General features: G+C 39.0%; 1 long non-coding RNA gene across 2 annotated transcripts in view; it reads left to right on the top strand.

Annotated features, from left to right (window-relative positions):
- Positions 1–625: 625 nt before the first annotated feature.
- Positions 626–19,492, top strand: part of LOC140846195 (uncharacterized) — a 39,158-nt gene continuing 20,291 nt past the window's right edge. Inside the window, exons 1-6 of one of the 2 annotated variants that reach the window (XR_012125130.1) lie at positions 626–963; positions 1,192–1,291; positions 5,964–6,026; positions 6,698–6,915; positions 16,268–16,454; positions 17,998–18,095. This is a non-coding gene — a long non-coding RNA (uncharacterized lncRNA). The remainder of the gene's footprint in view (positions 964–1,191; positions 1,292–5,963; positions 6,027–6,697; positions 6,916–16,267; positions 16,455–17,997; positions 18,096–19,492) is intronic. The other variant, XR_012125129.1, reaches the window with a different exon arrangement.

Here is a 19,492-nt window from a genome sequence, read left to right as displayed (position 1 = left end):
GGAGGATGGGGAAGGAAAGAAATGAGGTGTGAGTGCATTCTGGGAGAGGTAGGGATCATAATTGCCATGCTTCAGATATTTGGGAGATGAATACACAGGGTAAGTGCCCAATTTCTGTCTAGAGCCCTAGGTGGGTGTGAGCCTTGCATAGGTGCCCTGAAATCAGAATGGTCTAGGGGCAAGGAAATAGTTATGGCTGAAGGATTACTAGGGAGTGGCAAGTGTGCGGAGTCTCCTGCAGCTCCCAATTATAAAAAAGAGCATTTCAATTCCCTACGCTCCTTCTAGCTCCACAGGGAGCTATGAAAGGTAACTGATCTTACTGGTAGCTGTGCAGGGGCATTTGCACCAGTGTGAGAAGCACCGCAAAGGAAGAAACAGCCCAGGCCAGCCAGTGGAAGCCAGTCATTACCTCTCAGTAGAAGCCTTGTGGAGATGACACACCTGAAGAACAGTTGGGAGTTGGGGGAGAAGCACAGGTGTAGCATAGATTTTTAAGGCAGTGAAAATACTCATCATGATATCATAATGATGAGTCAATGTCATAATATATTTGTCTGAAGTCATAAAATGTACAACAGCAAGAATGAGCTGTGATGCAAATTCTTGTCTTCGGGTGATGACAGTGCGTCACCGTAGGTTTGTCCATTGTTAACAGATGAACTACCCTGGCAGGCTCTGCCTGCGCCAGGGCAGGGGTTATATGGAATATCTCTGCACTTTCCCCTTAATGGTGCTGTGACTTAATGCTGCTCTGAAAAAAATGTCTTTAAAAAGAAAAGCAATTGGGAAGAGTTTCAACTCTGTGTACTACAGCATCGGACTGAAGGCCCCACCTGTGGACCAGATACCTCTCCTCTTCTGGAGAGCTGCAGTGATGCCATGAAAACCCCAGGGGCTGTAGGAAGGGGGACAAAAACCAGTCCTGAATCTGCCTGAACTTAGAGCTAAAGTGACTGATGAGTGAGCAAATTTGACTGTGTTTACCTGGATTCAACAGATAAGTTACTGGCCGTAAAAATGGGGTGGGGAGCTCAGACACCAGGTAAACTTAATTATAGGAAAAAAATGCATACCTTGTCACATACCAGCTTTGGGGACTCAAATTTGTACTTAGCACACTTCATTGTCTTTCTGATGTTGTGACCCTTCAAAACCTCAATCTTCTAAATTCTCCACTTCCATTCCCAGGCTTCTGAGCCCTGCTGAAGAAGAAAAGCATCACGAAATAGGAGGTTGCAGCCTTGGGAGGTGAAAAAGATGGGCTTTTGGGACTACCTTCGTCTGATGGGTAGGTTTAGACAAGCGACGGAAGGAAGCAAAATAAGAACAAAGAGCTGAATAGAAGATTCCAGTTGAAGAAGCAGGCATTTTATATGCACTTCACACTCTCATTCACAATCATCTAAGAAAGAGATACATGTCCTTTTAACTAATGACCAAACATGTAGCCTCTTGGCAACAGAGCCTTGACACCACTTTTCTGACTCCAAATCTCACATTCTTTCCACTGTCCTCCACTCAGGAGGCTGTCTTTGGTTGATGGAAGTTTCCTTTAGCTCCTTTGGTTAAATGTTAGCTTTTGCTTTCGGAATCCCATTTGATTTTACTATTATTACTCCCAATTTATGAATGACGAAACTGAGGCTTACTTGTTCAACGTCATGGGTCTACTAAGACAGTGAGCCTGGACGGAAAGCAGTTTTTGTACATCATGATTCAGTGACCTATTGATTATACCCAGATAACATTAACCTGTAATCGTGTGTTATTAATATATATTTACAGAAGCTAAATATTGCTCTATTCATGGAAGAAAATGGATGACTGGTTGAACTATTTTCCTTAGATTCTTATGAATGTCACATATACATCACAATATAAAACAGTTGTATTTAATTCGATTTCCATTTCTTTTCAATGAGCTTCACTAAAATTACAGATTTTAACCTGAAAAATTGAGAAATACAAATGCCATTTCTGTGGAAATGCCTTGAGTAAGTGGAGCATTACTCTCTAAGTAGAAAATGTTCCCAGTCAAGTGCTTATTATTCTTAACAAAACCAATTTCTCGACATTAACTTTGAAATCAGTGGTAAATTTGTCAGTTTGTTTTTTAAATCGTTCTGCACTGGTTTCCTTCTCTGCTTTTGATCATTTTGCTGCACTTGCAGTTGAGATCTCATTCATGGCTCTCCTGTCTGTAAACTCTGTTTCGTGCAAAGCTTTGCAGAAAAAAAAAAAAATCTCTTATTTGACCATGAACTTTCAATAATGTAGTTAGCGTTACTGTCAAGCTTCCCGCGGTCTTTTTGAAAAGCAGGACTTGTCCACACTGCCCTCTGGCCAACTTCAGTGGGACTAAAGCACTAGCAAGAGCCATCAAACTGCCTGACGGCCTGTCACCAGCGAGGCTCCATTAATTTACACACATTTTCCAGTGTTTGGCATCTACCCTGATAACTCTTTTCTCTTCCAAGCAGCTCCTGTTTGCATTTAACACTTGGGTTAATTTTCATCAGAGTTTAAATTTAGCCATCAGTTATTTCAGGGGAGCTGTCAGCCAACATATGGAGGGAGAAAGGAAAAAAAATCCTTCTGAATTTATAATAAAGTGGAATCTGTTGAATGTGAAACAAAAACCAACTGCAATAGAGTGAGGGCCCAGTGGGGAGAGCGGGGTCAGTGAAGAATTGCAGAGTGGATTAGCTGTTCTATTCACCAGAGCCGCATCTGGGCACCTCAGAGCTTCTTGATATATCAAAAAATGATGGAAAGACACAGTTCAATTTGTCCCCCTTTTATAAAGCATAATTAACCTGTCAGTCTTGCTACTTTAACAACTTCATTAAATTGGAGGTGAAATGGGTGCTGAGAAGTCTTGCCTTTATCCAAAAGGAGCACGGGGCACTTGTACCAACGATGGCAGAAGAGAAACAGGTGCGTGGGCACCCCGATAATGCTGTCTGGTTCCTGAAAAATGAAACATGCTTCTTCCAATTATATAATAATCCTGCCTTTACTATGACCTGCTGGAAGTAATTTTCTTAACTTGGAAGGCAGAGGAAATAATGTCACAGCCCAACTAGGCCAGAGAAGCACACCATTTAAAAATTGAGGTTATAGGTTTCAAATGCTTTTGGGCCAAACTATTTAAGACCTAGAGTGATGGCTACTAAAGGTGAACAGTATTTCCCAAAGTAATGAAAACAGAGTTCCCTGGGTTCTCAACCCCTCTCTGACGCCCCCCACCAACGTTGGCTTCCAGTATTTGTGTCTTGGCAATCAATCGTTTCTTTAGTATAAAGATTCTAAACTTTAAAATACATTCATCCAAGAGAAAAAGAATACTGAAGTCATTTTGGTGTTCAAAACTTTAAAAAAGCTTAGCTTTTTATTAAAGCTAACATACTAAAATGCTTTAATTGATGTAGTGGTTTAATTCAGATTATAGTCATCTTCTCTTTAGAAATTCTACTCTGTATAAAAAGTACAAAGGCAGAGTAAAAAAATTAATTACAAAATACCTTTTCAAACTTTATGAAAATTGGAATTATGTCATTTCCAGTTGAAAGGAAATGATTTTATGAGGTTGGTAATTCAATCCTATGGTATCACATTTCATCACTGCAAAATAAAATAATAATTTGTCACAAAACAGTAACAAAAAATTTCAACTAGCTATAGGAAAGGTCAAATTTAATGTGCCTCCCTTGTCAATATAGTCAGGAATTCTGGGTGTGATCATATGATTTCCCAAGAAAAATTTTTCAATTTTAAAAAACATTTTGAGTGATTAAAAACACAAACCAATTTATAGCTTCTCAATATCTTTTTTTGTTGATTTTTTCATGAAATTATGAAAAATCAAATATTTCATAAAGCTAGTATTAGCCTTCAAAGTTTATTCTAAATTTATGATCCTTACAAACCATTACAGTTTTATTTTAGATTCATTTAAAATATTACATTTTTTATAACTTGTGAATATACTAGGAAGGCAAAAATAGAGAAACCCATACTTCTTTCAGTACAATAGAGGCCACATAGATGAAAATCTTTCAAACTTCATTTTAAGTGACTTTTGGAAAAGAGAGTGACAGTATTTTTCACTAAAATAGTCACATGCTTTATTTGATGACAATGTCAGAATTCATCTGGTTTTTATTTTCTTTGAAACAAGATTTGTACAGCTCCTAGAATAATTTAGCTACTACACCAGCTATTCAATTAATATTTAAGAGCACAGCTATTCTTCTTCCTACTTTTTATAATGAAAATTGCCAAATTCACAGAAACAATCCTTAAAAAAAGAGATAGCACTTCCAAAGATCAGTGGCATTCAGAGATTTGCAAAGCACCTTTCGTTTTATCATCTCAATTACAGGCTTTCTATTTCCCTCACGTAACCAAAGATCATATTTATCATAAAGAGGACAATTCATTTTTGTCACCATTTTTGGAAAGAACTGATCCTCGGTCTTCACCAAAGTGACGTTTTTCCTGTTCCTGAACTTGCCTGTCTCCCCAGTTAGACAATAATTAAGATGGAACATTTTGTATTGTTCCAACTTAGACCTCTGTCTGCATGCATTTGCAGAGAAGATTAAAAGCTTTACTAGGCCTCTTTCTATAACACTGTAAAAAGGGGGATGGTGATCCACGGTGGCAAATGATCTTGCCACTGGTGCTTTTCGGAGTTGTACATGATCTCGAAACCCATGGTAGGGGACACGCGACACCCGGAGTGCTTTTCCGCAGCAATGACATCCTACCTTTTTATATATAGCACTTGGCATGTTTGCTTGCTGTGTCTTTCAGAGGAAAGACCCAAGGGCCATTGAGATTAGCAGGCTCCTCAGCCGTGTCACCCTCTCCAGCTGGTCTGGCACCAGGGGCACTGCAGACTGAAAAGTAAATGATTCTGATTCCGTCTGAACAAATGTTGGGAAACTGAGAGTGTTAGGAAAGCAAGCAGCGCCAGTCACAGCTTATAGACATTCACAACATATAAATGAAATGGAACAGCAGCAAGGGAGGTTTTGTGAGATTAAATGCTACTGTAGATGCATTTTACCGTGCCTCTGAAAGAGGTTATAGAGGGACCCAAACCTTAATGGTAGCAACCAAGTGACTTCAAATTAAAAGAGTACAAAGGGGACACAGGACCACCTTATGTCGAAGATGGTTTGGAGACAATCAGCTTTCGCAATGTGGAATGTACACATCTGACTGAATCAAACTTTGTTTTGAATGAAGAAAGTGTTGTTTTAATTCAGCGGAACATATCCTTCTTGTTTCTTATTCTAAGACAACAAAACACTGCTAATTTTAGAGAGTAAAAACTGAGCCAAAAGCTCAGATGAATAGCTAGTGCCACTAAATAAACATGGGAGGAAGTGCAATTTCCTATTGTAACAAAATATTTAAACTGCCTCAGATTTAATCACTGTAATTTAGTAATTTTGTGAATGTAGATCAGCCATTTGTTGGCTGCGATGCTTTTCATTTGAAGGGCATGCTTTTTCACTAATAACCTTCAAATTTGCAGTCAATTTATTCCAAACAAGCACAAAATTTTCAATGAAGCATAAATATAATAGGTCTCCTTATGTTCAGTACAAATAAAACTATCTACAAAGAGTTCTTTGAGCCTGACTTTAAGATCAAGTCCTCACAGTTTGTGACTGCATTAGTAATTGAGAATGAAGTGGTGCTTTTTAAGAGAAATTACGTGTTTGCAGCAACTATGAAAACCTGTTACCTTCATTCCACAATTTTCTTTTTCTTATGTTATTCCCAGACTATGTCATGAAATTTACCTCTCCTACTGTGACCACCACAACAATAAAAGGAATGGAGGTGTGATCATTATCTAAGTGGTCTAAATAAGTATATGCTGGGTTAATTATCTGGCTAGGCTATTTTTTTGGAACTATTAATTTTGCTTTGTGTCTTCATAGGGATCTACACAAAGCTAGGAAGAGCTCAGGATGGATTGAAATCAATGTCTCCTGATACAAATGGTAATGGAAATGCCTCTACTGCTTCACATTTCCTTTACTCGCATTTTAGGAACAGAAGTGTTTTGAGTCAGATCACCAGTTCTCTCTACATGGAGTCCAAAAATGTGCAAAGACAATGAATGATTCATTTTGGGCAGCTGGAGGTTACACTGTCTTTCAATTAGCATATCCCAGGGGGAGAGAGGGATTGACACTCTTCACTATTGGTAGTAAAATTGCAGGTTAGGAACTTGATCCTGGTTTGGAATCACATAAAATAGTAATTTGCATATGACATGTGTTATAGCTCTGGAAATTCAAATGTGTATCATTGTTTGAGACCTCAGTGTGAGGAAACCTTGTGTTTCACAAAACTACAGTTAGATCATTTTGAAATTGTGATTAATTCACATATGCTCATACATATTTTGGGTTGGCTGAAAGGTAGATTTTCCAGGGTTTCTCTGCTTCATTCTGTGACAAATAACTAAAATTATGGCAATATATAGCCTGCCTTTTTGGTAAGAATTTTAAATCCTTATATTCTAGGACCTATTCCTATAAACTTCTTATTTCTGTGAGTGCTTTTTCACTCGCTGTCGGTTAGCCCATCTAGTAAGTGCTGTGGGGCATCACTTAATTGAATGTTTTAGATCAATCATCACGGCTGTGCCCATGTTCTCTCTCACTAGCTAACTATCCGGATTCTCTGAGAGGCCACCACTCATCAGTGAAGCCCTGTGAGGTGCCTCTCCTGATTCCTACAGATCACTCACTGTACATTCAAAGACACACTGCCTCCTGCTAGTCACCATCTCTCAAGATGGACTTGTCTCATCTCTGCAAGCAAGCATTCTAAGACAGTTGCCAGTCCCTGCAAAGCTCTAGAAGGCTCCCTGTAGGCCTTGAGGTAGGCTATTCCGTGTCATCCTTACACTCATACGAGGAAAGGAAGACCCTGACTACTTTATAAATGAAGCATGAGCTGAGCCTCAGAGAGACGAAATAACTCGCTCATGACCTAATCATTCAATGATGTCATCAGGACTTGAAGCCAGGGCTTTTGAGTTTAATATCCCAGGGTATGTCTGCCTCACATGTCCATACATGTGTCTTAAATCCAAGACAATAAATGATTCTTCCTTCTGTCACCTCAGAGTGCCTAGCATGGAACCATGGTCGTAGTAAGTGCCCAATACAAACTCCGATTCCATAATCTCTTGGTATTCCTGAGGTAGACTGCAAGTATATGTTCTGATATATGTCAGACCCTTACTGTTTTGTACTCTTTATTTAAGTTTTAAGACTGTGTAATACACATTCATAGCCAGTGCTCCGCTTTCTACTTCAGTAGATCTGGGTCTCAGCCAGTTTTTATTGCACCAAACAGCTGTGCCATCTTCACTTGTGCTATGTTGAGTTTTATATGATGCAGGTCAAATACAGTTCAGCTTCCAAGTGCACACCTCCTTAGCTAAGGTTAACCACTTGCAGGTTCCAAATTATCTAACTACTCTTCTTTCTCACTGCTTCAAAACATGGCCTTTTAGCCTCACGCAGGCCCCCTACCCCAACTATTTGTTGATTCCACCCAATTTATCCCTATTTTTCTGTATGTTCAGGCTGTGCCTTTGTCCAAACACAGACTTACAACTACTGCCACATTTAAAAAAAAATCAGCCCTAAATTCCTTAAAGTGAACACATGCCTCTTTGTCCTTTTCTTCTGTAAAGAAGGCGAATGTTTGACAGAGGTCATGATGCCTCCCTGGTTTATTCACTCTGTGTTTCTCTTTTTTTCTGGTTATAATACCCTCAATCCTCAATGGCATACTCTTTATATATCTCCTACAGTTGTTTTTTTAGAGTTTTGGGGAGGTCTATCTTCTTTCCTCAATTAGGCTATAAACTACTTGAGAGCATGGAACAAGTCCTTTCCTTAATTCAGGTTCCTCATAGAGCTAATAATAGTGCTGAGTATCCTTGAGTATTGAATTAATACCAAAAAGAGAAAATTGGGTTAAAGTAACTGAATTCTAAAGCTGAAATTAACCGAATTCCTAAAGAAAATGTGTCTGTGGGATTTCTGCTTTCACAGCAAAAGTAAGAGTGATGGTGAAGTCCATTTCAGTGGATGTTCTTGACAGGATAGTTGAGATGACATGGTTGGCAATACTGGGAACGTGTGCCCTCTCCAGGTTCTAACACAGCCCACTGCTTTGGACACGTACATAGTCATAACTCATTCACCCTTGACACAAACCATGTAGCAAAGGAATTTTAGTCTGGAGCCTAGGAAGATCCTGAAGGTTGGAAATAGGGTCTCTCTTGTAAACAATGTCCAATTCTGGGCACCTAGTAAATACTTAGTAAATGTCTGTTGAAAATGAATGGATTAGCATAAGGCTAAGAGCCCCCACTAAGGCCAAATGCATACAGAAAGTGCCATACGTTTCAGTAAGCCAGACATGCTCATTATTTTCCTAAATTTTTTTTGTCTTCTTAAAAAAAAAAAGAATAGACAATCAAATTGCCTTCAAACCACTCTGTGATATATGACTCTGGAAGCTTCAGTAACTTTCTTTAATATCCTGATCTGAATCCATTGACTCCATCTGTTCCTTTTATAAAGACAAATTAAAATACGGCCACTTGACCACAAAACACAGAGAACTCTCCTCTCTGAATGCTCCTCTGTGGTTGTGGAGGGGACCAATGGTCAATACACAGTTCTACAAAACGGCAGGCTCTTCACTGTTCACAGTTTGCTGACAAATCGGTGATAGAGCATCATTTCTCTAGTTATTCAATACCTGAAAGATCTTATATAGTTCATGGTGTTGAATCCAGGTATTTGGTGTATTTGACTCAATTGGCCCTACTCACAGAAATTGACTGTTAGTTTTTGTGGTCTTTCAAAAGTCCTCTGCTTAATCTTCTTTGCTTCCTCATCACCAACTTTGTCTTTCCCTATTATTTTCCAATTTGGAAAAGAAGATTCTACATATTTAGAGAGCAGCTGCTGCACATGTCTTATTCATTGCATGCTTCCACTCTGTTTCTACGGCAGTCTGCCTGCAGATTTCAAGGATCACACAGGTAATGGGACATTTGGGATTTCTGGAATGAAACTAGCTGTGTCCCATACCGCTCACCCCTGGGTCGCCTCAGCATTCAGATGTTATACTGAGTTTGCTCTTATCCATATGTTTTTAGTTAGAGTGTCTTCATGTACTTCACTGGTTCATCCTGACCTTGCCCGAGGGACTTCCCCGGGTCTCAAAGGCAGAGAGAATGCATTCTTTTTCCCAGCAAAACCCAAACAAACTGAGACTGCTCCGGTACCTATTAGGGGCAGGAGTAATGGAACAAGGTATACTGCCTACTATCTCTTTTTTAACATAGCTCCAGGAAACAATCACATCACACACACACACACACACACACACACACACACACACACACACACACACACACACAAGTGAGCACAAGTGCAATAACTTAGGTGAGTTTACAAAATCTTTAAATCAAGATACGCTTTCACTTGTTTCCCTGACATTCGCTGTAAGGCTTCTTATGCCTACACAGGCCAGTGTCTCCTCAAAAAAGAAAAAAGACAGTGGTCCCTCTCCTTAATACAGGGGAGCCCAGGAATGCACCTGCAGTGGGGTATGAATATTCTAATGTTTCCGATCCTTTTGGTGAAGGTGAAGGGGGCTTGTTGAAAACATTGCTGTGAGCAGATGGACCCCTGAAACCATCTGCTATGAAGCAACTAAATGTTCAATGATGCATTACAGGATTATTTAGCTCTCAAAGAGCCTGAAAGTAGTTAGTAATGATGGCATCTGTACTGAGAGCAAACAACCTATTTATATATGATCTATTACTTCATAAACTGTTTGGAGACCTTCACTTCTTAAAGAAGCAGAAGCCTTCTTGACTGCAGGTATGAATTGTTACTGAAAAAAATGTAAATTATAATCTTAAAATTAGCATCTGTTTTCTGCCTTTGGGTTAGGTAAACTTCTTGTCCAACCTGATATTTTTTCTCACTCCTCAATGAAAGTGTAACTGCCTAAGATTATTTGATACCACTTAAAGCAAAGGGAAATGAAACATTTTTCCATTTCTCCAAATCATATCTCTTGGATATTTTAATATCTCCATAAATGTATCATCTTTTTTCAAAATAAAGGTTTTGTATTATAAAAATATGTGTCCTTTACAAGAAACTAAACAAATAAAAAAACAGAAAAAAGAAAAGAAGTTACTCATTGAGGACAACCTCGTGCTACAGGCAGTATCGTGCATTTATATGGCAAAACTACAGAATGGACAACAGACCAGTGGTTGTCAGGGATTGAAAGTGGGGAAAGGGTTTGACTAGAAAGAGGGGGAATGAAGGATTTCTTTTTTGAGACATGATGGAATTGTTCTTTGTTTTGATTGAGGTGGGGGTTACATGACTATAGGCATTTGCCAAATGCATAAATCTGTATAACCAAAAGACTAAATTTTACTTTATACATATCAAAAAGAAAATTTCAAAATACATGCAAAATAATATAGACCATAGAGATGATCAGGTCTCAACTTTACCCCTGCTTAAAAAGTGTATATATTATGAGATAGCACCTCACACCAGTTAGGATGGCCAATATCCAGAAGACAAGGAACAACAAATGCTGGTGAGGATGTGAAGAAAAGGGAACCCTGCTACACTGCTGGTGGGAATGTAACTTAGTTCAACCATTGTGGAAAGCAATATGGAGAGGTTCCTCAAGAAACTAAAAATAGAAATACCATTTGAACCAGGAATCCCATTCCTAGGAATTTACCCCAAGAAAACAAGATCCCTGATTCAAAAAGACAGATGCACCCCTATGTTTATCGCAGCACTATTTACAGTAGCCAAGATATGGAAGCAACCTAAGTGTCCATCAGTAGATGAATGGATAAAGAAGAGGCGGCACATATACACAATGGAATATTATTCATCCATAAGAAGAAAACAAATCCTACTATTTGCAACAACATGGATCGAGCTGGAGGGTATTATGCTCAGTGAAATAAGCCAGGCGCAGAAAGACAAGTACCAAGTGATTTCCCTCATTTGTGGAGGATAACAACAAAGCAAAAACTGAAGGGACAAAACAGCAGCAGAATCACAGAATCCAAGAAAGGACTAGCAGTTACCAAAGAGAAAAGGGGTGGGGAGGGCAGGCAGGAAGGGAGGGAGAAGGGGATTGAGGGGCATTGTGATTAACACACAAAAGGTGGTGGGGGTACATGGGGAAGGCAGTATAGCACAGAAAATACTACTGACTCTATAGCATCTTACTATACTGATGAACAGTGACAGTAATGGGGTGTGTGGGGGGAACTTGATAATAGGGGGGGATGTAGTAACCACAATGTTGCTCATGTGAAACCCTCATAAGGTTGTATATCAATGATACCTTAATAAAAAAATATGTATTAATTCAACAATTATTTATCAAGTAGCACTGTATTCTGGGTACTGGTAGATCCTGGGGTTAGTGCAGTAAATAGACAAAACACCTGCATTCAAGGAACTTACATTCCACTGGGAAGAGACAGTAAGCAAAATGTATAACTAAGTTATAGTAGATCATGGTAAGTGCTTTAGAGAAAAGTGAAGCAGAGATGAAGAATGGAGAGGAGAGTATGTCTGAGAAGGTAACATGGACCAAAGTCTTGAAGATGAGAAGATGAAACCTGTGGCTGTCTGGGGGAAGACCAGTGAAGGCCCTGAAGCCCTGAGAGAGAATGTGTGATGCACTCTAAGAACAAGAGGAGATGCGGCTGGCCTGAGGGGCTGGGAGGGAGACCAGTGGGAAATGGGGTCAGAGTGGTAAGGGAGGTGAGGATCCTCCCTCCCTCCCAGGTAAATGTAAGAACTGGGCTTTACTTTGTGTTAGGAGTACTACTGAAGGTTTTCAAGGAGAGGAGCAGTGGGATCTTACTTGCACTTAAAAAGCAACAGCCTGGCTGCTGTGTGGAAATAGAGTGGATGGTTTGGGTAAGAGGGGAATGAGAAGGTAGAAACAATCAAGAGATGAGTGCAATCCATTAAGAGATGGGGTGGTGGTGGTAGAGTCGGTGGAGGGTGATTGGATCCTAAGTATATCCAGAATGAGTGATAATAGGACTATATCAGAATGGATGTGGAGTGTGAGAGAAAGAGTAGTAGAGATGATTCAAGATTTTGGGGTTGATCAATTGGAAAGATGGACTTGCTGTGAACTGTAATGAGAAAGACTGTAGGAAGAACATATTTGGAAGTGAATATTATGAGCTCAAACTGTGAGTTTGTTTTTGGACTTGTTAGATTTGAAATATGGGCTTCTAAGTGGGGATGTCTGGTAGATAGTTTGACATATGAGTTCAGCATTCAGGGGAGACATACAAGGAGGAGATATAAATTTGGGTGTCCTCAGTATACAGATGATACTTAAAGCCATGGGACCATTCAAATCATTCTCCCAAACAAAGGAGCTGAACGCTCCCATAGGTGTATCCAAATTCTTACACCCTTGCAGAACAGAAAGCAGCTCTGAGCTTCTGTATATTACTCCCATCCCCATCCCCAGAAATCTCAACAAGAAGCATAAAGTTAGCTTTACCAAACATATAATTAGAAAGTGAAAAATCAGCCTTAAAATGATAGCAATGGAAGTTTCTTATCCTTTGATATTCTACTTTTTGAGGATTTTCCTGTGTAATAATCCCTTTTACGCATATGCCACATATGTAGTAGACCACAGCAGTGGCTTTAATAATGAGGTTCCCTAGGAATTTGCAGTATCTATGTGTTATATGTGTGTGCGTGTGTTTATATATATATATGGTATATTTATCTTCAAACAGTTTTTAATTAAAAGTATTTTCATTTGGATTTTTATAGAATTATTTGGAAGTAAAAATATAGAGAGAGCTGGAATATACATATAAACAAAATTTATATTGTGTAAACTATACATTTATAAAAATGATATATTTGTAAAGTAAAAGAATATTAGCTTTTACTTCTGAATCAGTGTTAACAAGAACTTTCACATTTCATTTTTATACATTAGCTATCTTCCTAGATTTTAAAACTTATTTATTTTATTTCTATCATCCCCAAATAATATTCTGAATATTGTATTAATTTCTACCATCAAAAACATGGATTGGGGGGTCCATTGTGGTGGTATAGAAAGACCCCAAACTCACCTCCTCCCACAGACACACCAGCTCTATAGCTGCTTATGGACTAATTACCACTGGAAGAGAACTGAAAACTACTTGAATGGCTCCCTCCACAGCAGGAAATAAAAGAGCTACATCAACATGGGGAGGAGAGGCAGAGATGTGATCTTTCTGAAAACCCTACTCTCAGCACAGTGACCCACAGTAGAAAGGGATGCTATGGGTCTAGCACCTCTCCCAGATGAATGAAGGGTTTGTGCCACATATCAGGCACCCTAACACTTGGGACCTGCACTAGAGACACAAGCTACCTAAAGAACACCACAGAAAAGAAAATTACAGGCCAATATCCCTGATACACATAAATGCAAAAGTCCTTAACAAAGTATTAGCGAACTAAATTTAACAGTACATTAAAGGATCATACACCAGGATCATGTGGGATTTATTCCAAGGATGCAAGGATGGTTCACCATCCAAAAACCAACCATGATACACAACATGAACAAAATGAAAAATAACCATATGATCACCATCTCAGTAGACGCAGAAAAAGCACTGACAAAATGCAACATCTATTTATGAAGAAAACTCTCAACAGAGTGGTTATAGAGAGAATGTACCTCAACAAATAAAGGCCATTGTGACAAGTCCACAGCTAATGTCATACTCAGTGGTAAAAAGTTGGAATCTTTTCTTTCATTTAAGATCAGTAATAAGACGAGAATACCTACTCTTGCTACTTACATTCAACATAGTGTTGAGTGTCCTAGTGAGAATAATTAGGCAAGAAAAAGATATAAAAGGCATCCAAACTGGAAAAGAGGAAGTAAAACTGTCACTATTTGCAGATGACAAGGTACTATATGTAGAAAGCCCTAAAGACTCCATATAAAAGTGTTAGCGCTAATAAATGAGTTCAGCAGAATCAATATGCAGACTGTTGCATTTGTATAATCCCATTTATAATTGTGTTAAAAAGAATAGAATACATAGGAATTAATTTAACCAAGGAGATGGAAAACCTATGCAGGAAACATTTTAAGATGAAAAAAATTTAAGAAGACACATTAAATGGAAAAAATATTCATCTTACGCATAGGAAGTACTAGTATTGTTAAAATGTCCATATTACCCAAAGCAATCTGCATATTCCATGCAATCCTTATAGAACTTGCAAAGGCATTTTTCACAGAACTAGAGCAAATAATTCTAAAACGTGTATAACCACAAAAGATCCCCAAAAGCCAAAGCACTCTTGAGAAAGAACAAAGCCAATGGTATCATGCTTCCTGGTTTCAAACTATACACACAAAGCTATAGGAATCAAAACTGTATGGTATTGGCATAAACAAAGACACAGAGATCAGTGGAACAGAATACAGAGTCCAGAAATAAACCAACACATACATGGCCAATTAATTTACAACAAAGGAGGACAGTCTTCAATAAATGGTGCTGGTGAAACTGGACAGCCACAGACAAAAGAATGAAAGTCGACTACTATCTTATACCATACACAATCAGAAAATGGAATAACGATTGCAGTGTGAGACCTGGTACCATAAAACTTCTAGAAGAAAACGTAACTGCAGTCTAGGTATTGAATTTTTGATTCTAACTCCAAAATCAAGTGCAATAAAGCAAGCTAAAAAAGCTTCTACACAGCAAGGTAAGCCACAATAAATAAATAAATAAATGAAAAGGCAACCTGCTGAATTGGAGAAAATATTTGTAAATCTTACATCTGATAAGGGGTTAATATCCAAAATATATAAAGAACTCACACAACTGAACAGCAAAGATCTCAATCCAATTTAAAAATGGGCAGAGAAACTAAATAAATATATTTCCAAGGACATACAGATAGCCAACAGGCACATAAAGATGCTCAACATTACTAAACATCAGGGAAATGTAAATCAAAACCATAATGAGGTATCACCTTATACCTGATAGAATGGCTATTACCCAAAAGACAAGAAATAACAAATTGGAGATGTTCTGGAGAAAAGGGACCTAAATTTGAGCACTAAAATTTTTTTCCGAATTGGGATAAACAGTTCTCAAGCAATCAAATATTTATTAAGCAGCATCTGATAATTCTGACACTCAGTTACCTTGCATTTTGCCTCTGGCTTGTAGAAATATTTGTGATTATGATTTTTCTCCTTCCTGCATCACCAGCTACATTACCAAACACAATAAATTTCTCAGATAATGCAGATTGATCATCAATTTTGATTGTATTAATTTAATTAACATACTTGATTAAAGTATTTTGGTATAACAAAACATCCTTCTATATACAAACATCTCAGAAATCTTAAGCATCCATCCTTTTTATTAGAAATAAAGAACTTATACAACCATTTTTCAATTGAAACTTCAAATTTGCATCAAAAAGAAATGTTAAGCAACAGTAGAGTTAAAAATACGATACAACTAGCCTTCTCTCACTGCCTTCAGAATTAAACCTAGAAAATATTTCTTTAAGGAAATAAATATCTTCTCCCCACCACCACCCCAAATTTGTGTGCTCTGCCTGTGCTTTATGTTTCTTTCTTGTTTTGCATTGTATCGGTTCAAAAAAGTTCCTGAAGTACAGGTGACGATTCTGTTAGGGAAATCCATCCATGATGCCTCAAACAGGTTTCCCAAAACACAGGAATACAACACAAGCTTCCCCCGTTTCCCTGGCGCAGGCTCCATCCGGCTCCACCTGTCAATCCATCACTAGTCAATCAAGGAGAGAGGCACAATCAGCAGCTTAATGACAGCCAGATGGCACCTGCCTTTCATGAACTGTGTTCTGAAGTCAGAGTCTGCCTGGGACTAGGCTCAGTGTTCCAGCCCTGGGTAATAATGAGATTTTTTTGTATTCAGTGTAAGCTGTAATGGTTCACACCTCTGACAGGACCTCCTAGCCCATCCTCTCCATGAAGAGAGTAAGATTTACTGGCAAACATCGATTCAACATAAGCAAACAAAGTGGTCTCTGATCATTAAAACAAGCATCCTTGCTTCCTTCCGATCTTATTTCAGAATGATGACTCGTTAATTGGCCCTGTAAAGGAGGTAGCAAATTGGAGGGGTAAATAGCCAGCCTGAATTTCCGACAACTGACAAGCAGTTCTGACATTTAAATACGGACTGAAGCGCTCTTCCTCACGCGGGCTTACTGGAGCTTTCAACCTTGACCTGAAGGGAACACCTTTTCTGGAAGTGACAGGTAATTTAGCCTTCTTGCTAAGTTCTGGGGCTCTCTGGTGGTGAATTATGTATGGTGCTTCTATGATACAGACACTTGTCCACTGAGAGCCAAACCAAAGCCGAAAGATTCCTCCTAAAGAACTTAGATTAGATATAAACTACCATTTTCCCCCTAGAAAAGTCGTGATGATGCCAATCAACTCGCCTTCTCCTTCCCTCAAGACTTGAGGGATCTGAGAGAGGCCTACAGCAAACGGAGCAATGTTTGTTTTATAAAATGATTCTTCGAGTAACACTCCAGTTTCTCTCCTTTTTACATTTTTCTGAAACAGTCAAAAACCCTTTGATGTTGAAGCAATGAACTTGTGAATTACCAATGTTCCTCCCCTCCCCAACTGGGTCTTAAAATAATTTGCTGAACGGTATACATAAGTGAATTATATTAATTAAATTAGTTCCCAGGGATGCTGCTGACCTCAAAAGCAGCTTTGGTACTCAAAAAAGCAAAATTGCATCACACTATACATTAGAAACAGGTAAATCAAATGTTTTGGATCTGGGAAACAGGAAAAGGGCCGTGTTAATAGCCCAAAAAAAGTCCTGAAGGATGTAAAGAAAGGCTAGATAGATAGGCATTTATCAAATGGTTTGAAGCTCATTGTGGGTGGTGGGGAGAGTAGAGGGGGTGAGCAAATGTTAAACTGGAAGGGACAGGGTTCTCCAGAATAAACTTCGTATTTATGACTTGAGCAAATGGTCCCTGGCCAGCTAGACTTTGGCCAAGACTTAATCTGAAATCCATGGAACAACCTCAAGTGCAACTAAATGATTCGGGGAACTTGGCACCCGGGGAAGGCCCTTTGAAAATGTTATTTTTATTGCTTACTATTTATAGCACTGGCAGCAAAACAGAAAAGAGAGCACTTCGCACAGGAGCAAATCTCTGTCAGAAACATGATTTGAGGCTGGAAATTTGCCTGGAGTTCTTTCCACATGCCGTTCGGTCCAGCACTAACCTTTAGTCCCGTTTTTACCCCTGGAATTGGAAAGAAGCCCACAGTTTTCTATAGCAGTGGCTGCTTCCCCACTTCTTGCCCAGGATAGTCCAGGAAGGGAAATATGGTCACCTTATGACTCAAGGGCAGGCAGGTCCATATCCATTAAAGATGGGATGTAAATGGGGAAAAATCTCCTGAGATGAACCCCTCCCACAGCGTCTGTTCCCTGGGTCCCTTGGTGGAGTGCAGACAGAGAATCTCATTAGGAATCTAATACAATAAAGACATGTAGATCTTAAGGGTGGGGGTGGAGTGCAAATCAAATTAGCTTCATTACTTTATTCTGCACCTCACAGCGCTTCTGCCGGGTGGACAATTGCATTATATCAGCGAGGAGATCAAAAGGCAAAAACTCCCTGGAAAATCATTGTCTGAAACAGGACTAGGGGGCGGAGGAGAATCGAGGGGAGGAGGCAGGAATAAATTGTGTTGACCCAAGACATAAATTTAGTACATCTACCCACACTCATGCTGGGCCCTTTTCTTTGCTTTTTCAACTCCCAGGTCAACGTCTTATTTCATGTTGGCTGTGGGAGATGGAGCAGCGAGCCCTCAAGTGAGAAGAGGGAAAACAAGCCTCTGACTTCCAACTTGGCCGTCAGGTCATTTAAAAGCTATGAGTTTTGCTTTTACACTTTACATTTCCAAAGGCGCTTATTTAAGGGAATGCACAAAATCGTTGCTGAAATGTCTCTAGACTTCTTGACAATAACTGACCTATAGAGGGAGAAATGTTCAGGAAGGGAATTGTAAATGTATTTGGTCAGAAAATAAATGGTGTGTGTGTGTGTGTGTGTGTGTGTGTGTTTACAGGAGAGATACTACAACTAGAGGCAGTTTTGCTTTTTTGAAAATTTAACTGTGGATAAATGTGAGAGCAAGATCAGCTGCACTGTAATTCAATACAGTATTTAATAATGAGTTCATTGAGGTGCTAAGAGTTGGAGGTGGACAAAAGTGATTAACAAGTACCAGAAAGTCAGAAAGCACTCAAAACAGCAAGAATACAACAAAATAATGGAGGCAGACCAAAGGGGTACAGGAGTCACCTGAAAGAGATCTCAGTGATCAAGCTGGAGCAATTTGAGCAGCAAAATAAAGTGCTATTTGATTATAACCCAAAGTATAAAATAAATATCTAAATATCCAGGAGTCCATGCTGGGGGAGAAGGGACACATCTCCTGTGTGCCAGAGTTCCAAATAATTTATGTACATACTCCATCTGCAAGGAGCTGGCACACAAACTCCCCAACCTTTTAAGTATAGGATGCACATAGTGACTTCTTTGCAAAGAAGACAGTAAGGAACGTGTGGAAAAGGACTAATTGCACAGTGGAGAAATCTGACAAGCACTTCATCAGTCAGTTGATCTAGGTCCACATTAGTAGAGATGTCATGTGGACAGGATAATGTGATGAAAACAGTGCTTTATCTCTGTGACGATCCTGGAAAGCCCTTAGCCTGTTTAATAATGAGAGAAATACTAAGCATATTCCAAAAGATGGACATCCTATGAAATACCTGGCCCATCCTCCTCAAAACTGTCAAAGTCAACAAGAACAGAGACAGTCTGAGAACAGTCAGAGACAACAGGAGCTAAGGAGACACAATGACTGAATGAAATGAGGTGTTTTAGGTAAGGTCTTGTAAGAGAAAAAGAAGATCAGGTAAAACTAAGGAAATCTGAATAAAGTATGGATTTTAGCTAATCATAATATATAAATGTTGGCCCATTTATTTTAACAAATAAACCATCCTCACATAAGATATCAATAACAGGAGAAATTGAATGTTTGAGTCCATGGGAACTCTCTATTATCTTCTCAACTGTTCAAAAAGTAGTCTATTTTAAAAAGTGAATAATAAGGCTCTGCTCTAAGAGGGCTTTCAGTCAAGTGGGAAATAATCCAGAGACCTGTATAATACATTCCTTTCCATGTAGAGAGTTGGTGCTTATCAGAAAATCAAGCCACCAGAGTATGCCAAATTGAACTCACA

The sequence above is a fragment of the Manis javanica genome, chromosome 14 (genome assembly GCF_040802235.1).
Source record: "Manis javanica isolate MJ-LG chromosome 14, MJ_LKY, whole genome shotgun sequence".
NCBI lineage: Eukaryota > Metazoa > Chordata > Mammalia > Pholidota > Manidae > Manis > Manis javanica.
The sequence above is the reverse complement of the archived record's forward strand: the minus strand, read 5'-3'. Positions and strand labels throughout refer to the sequence as shown.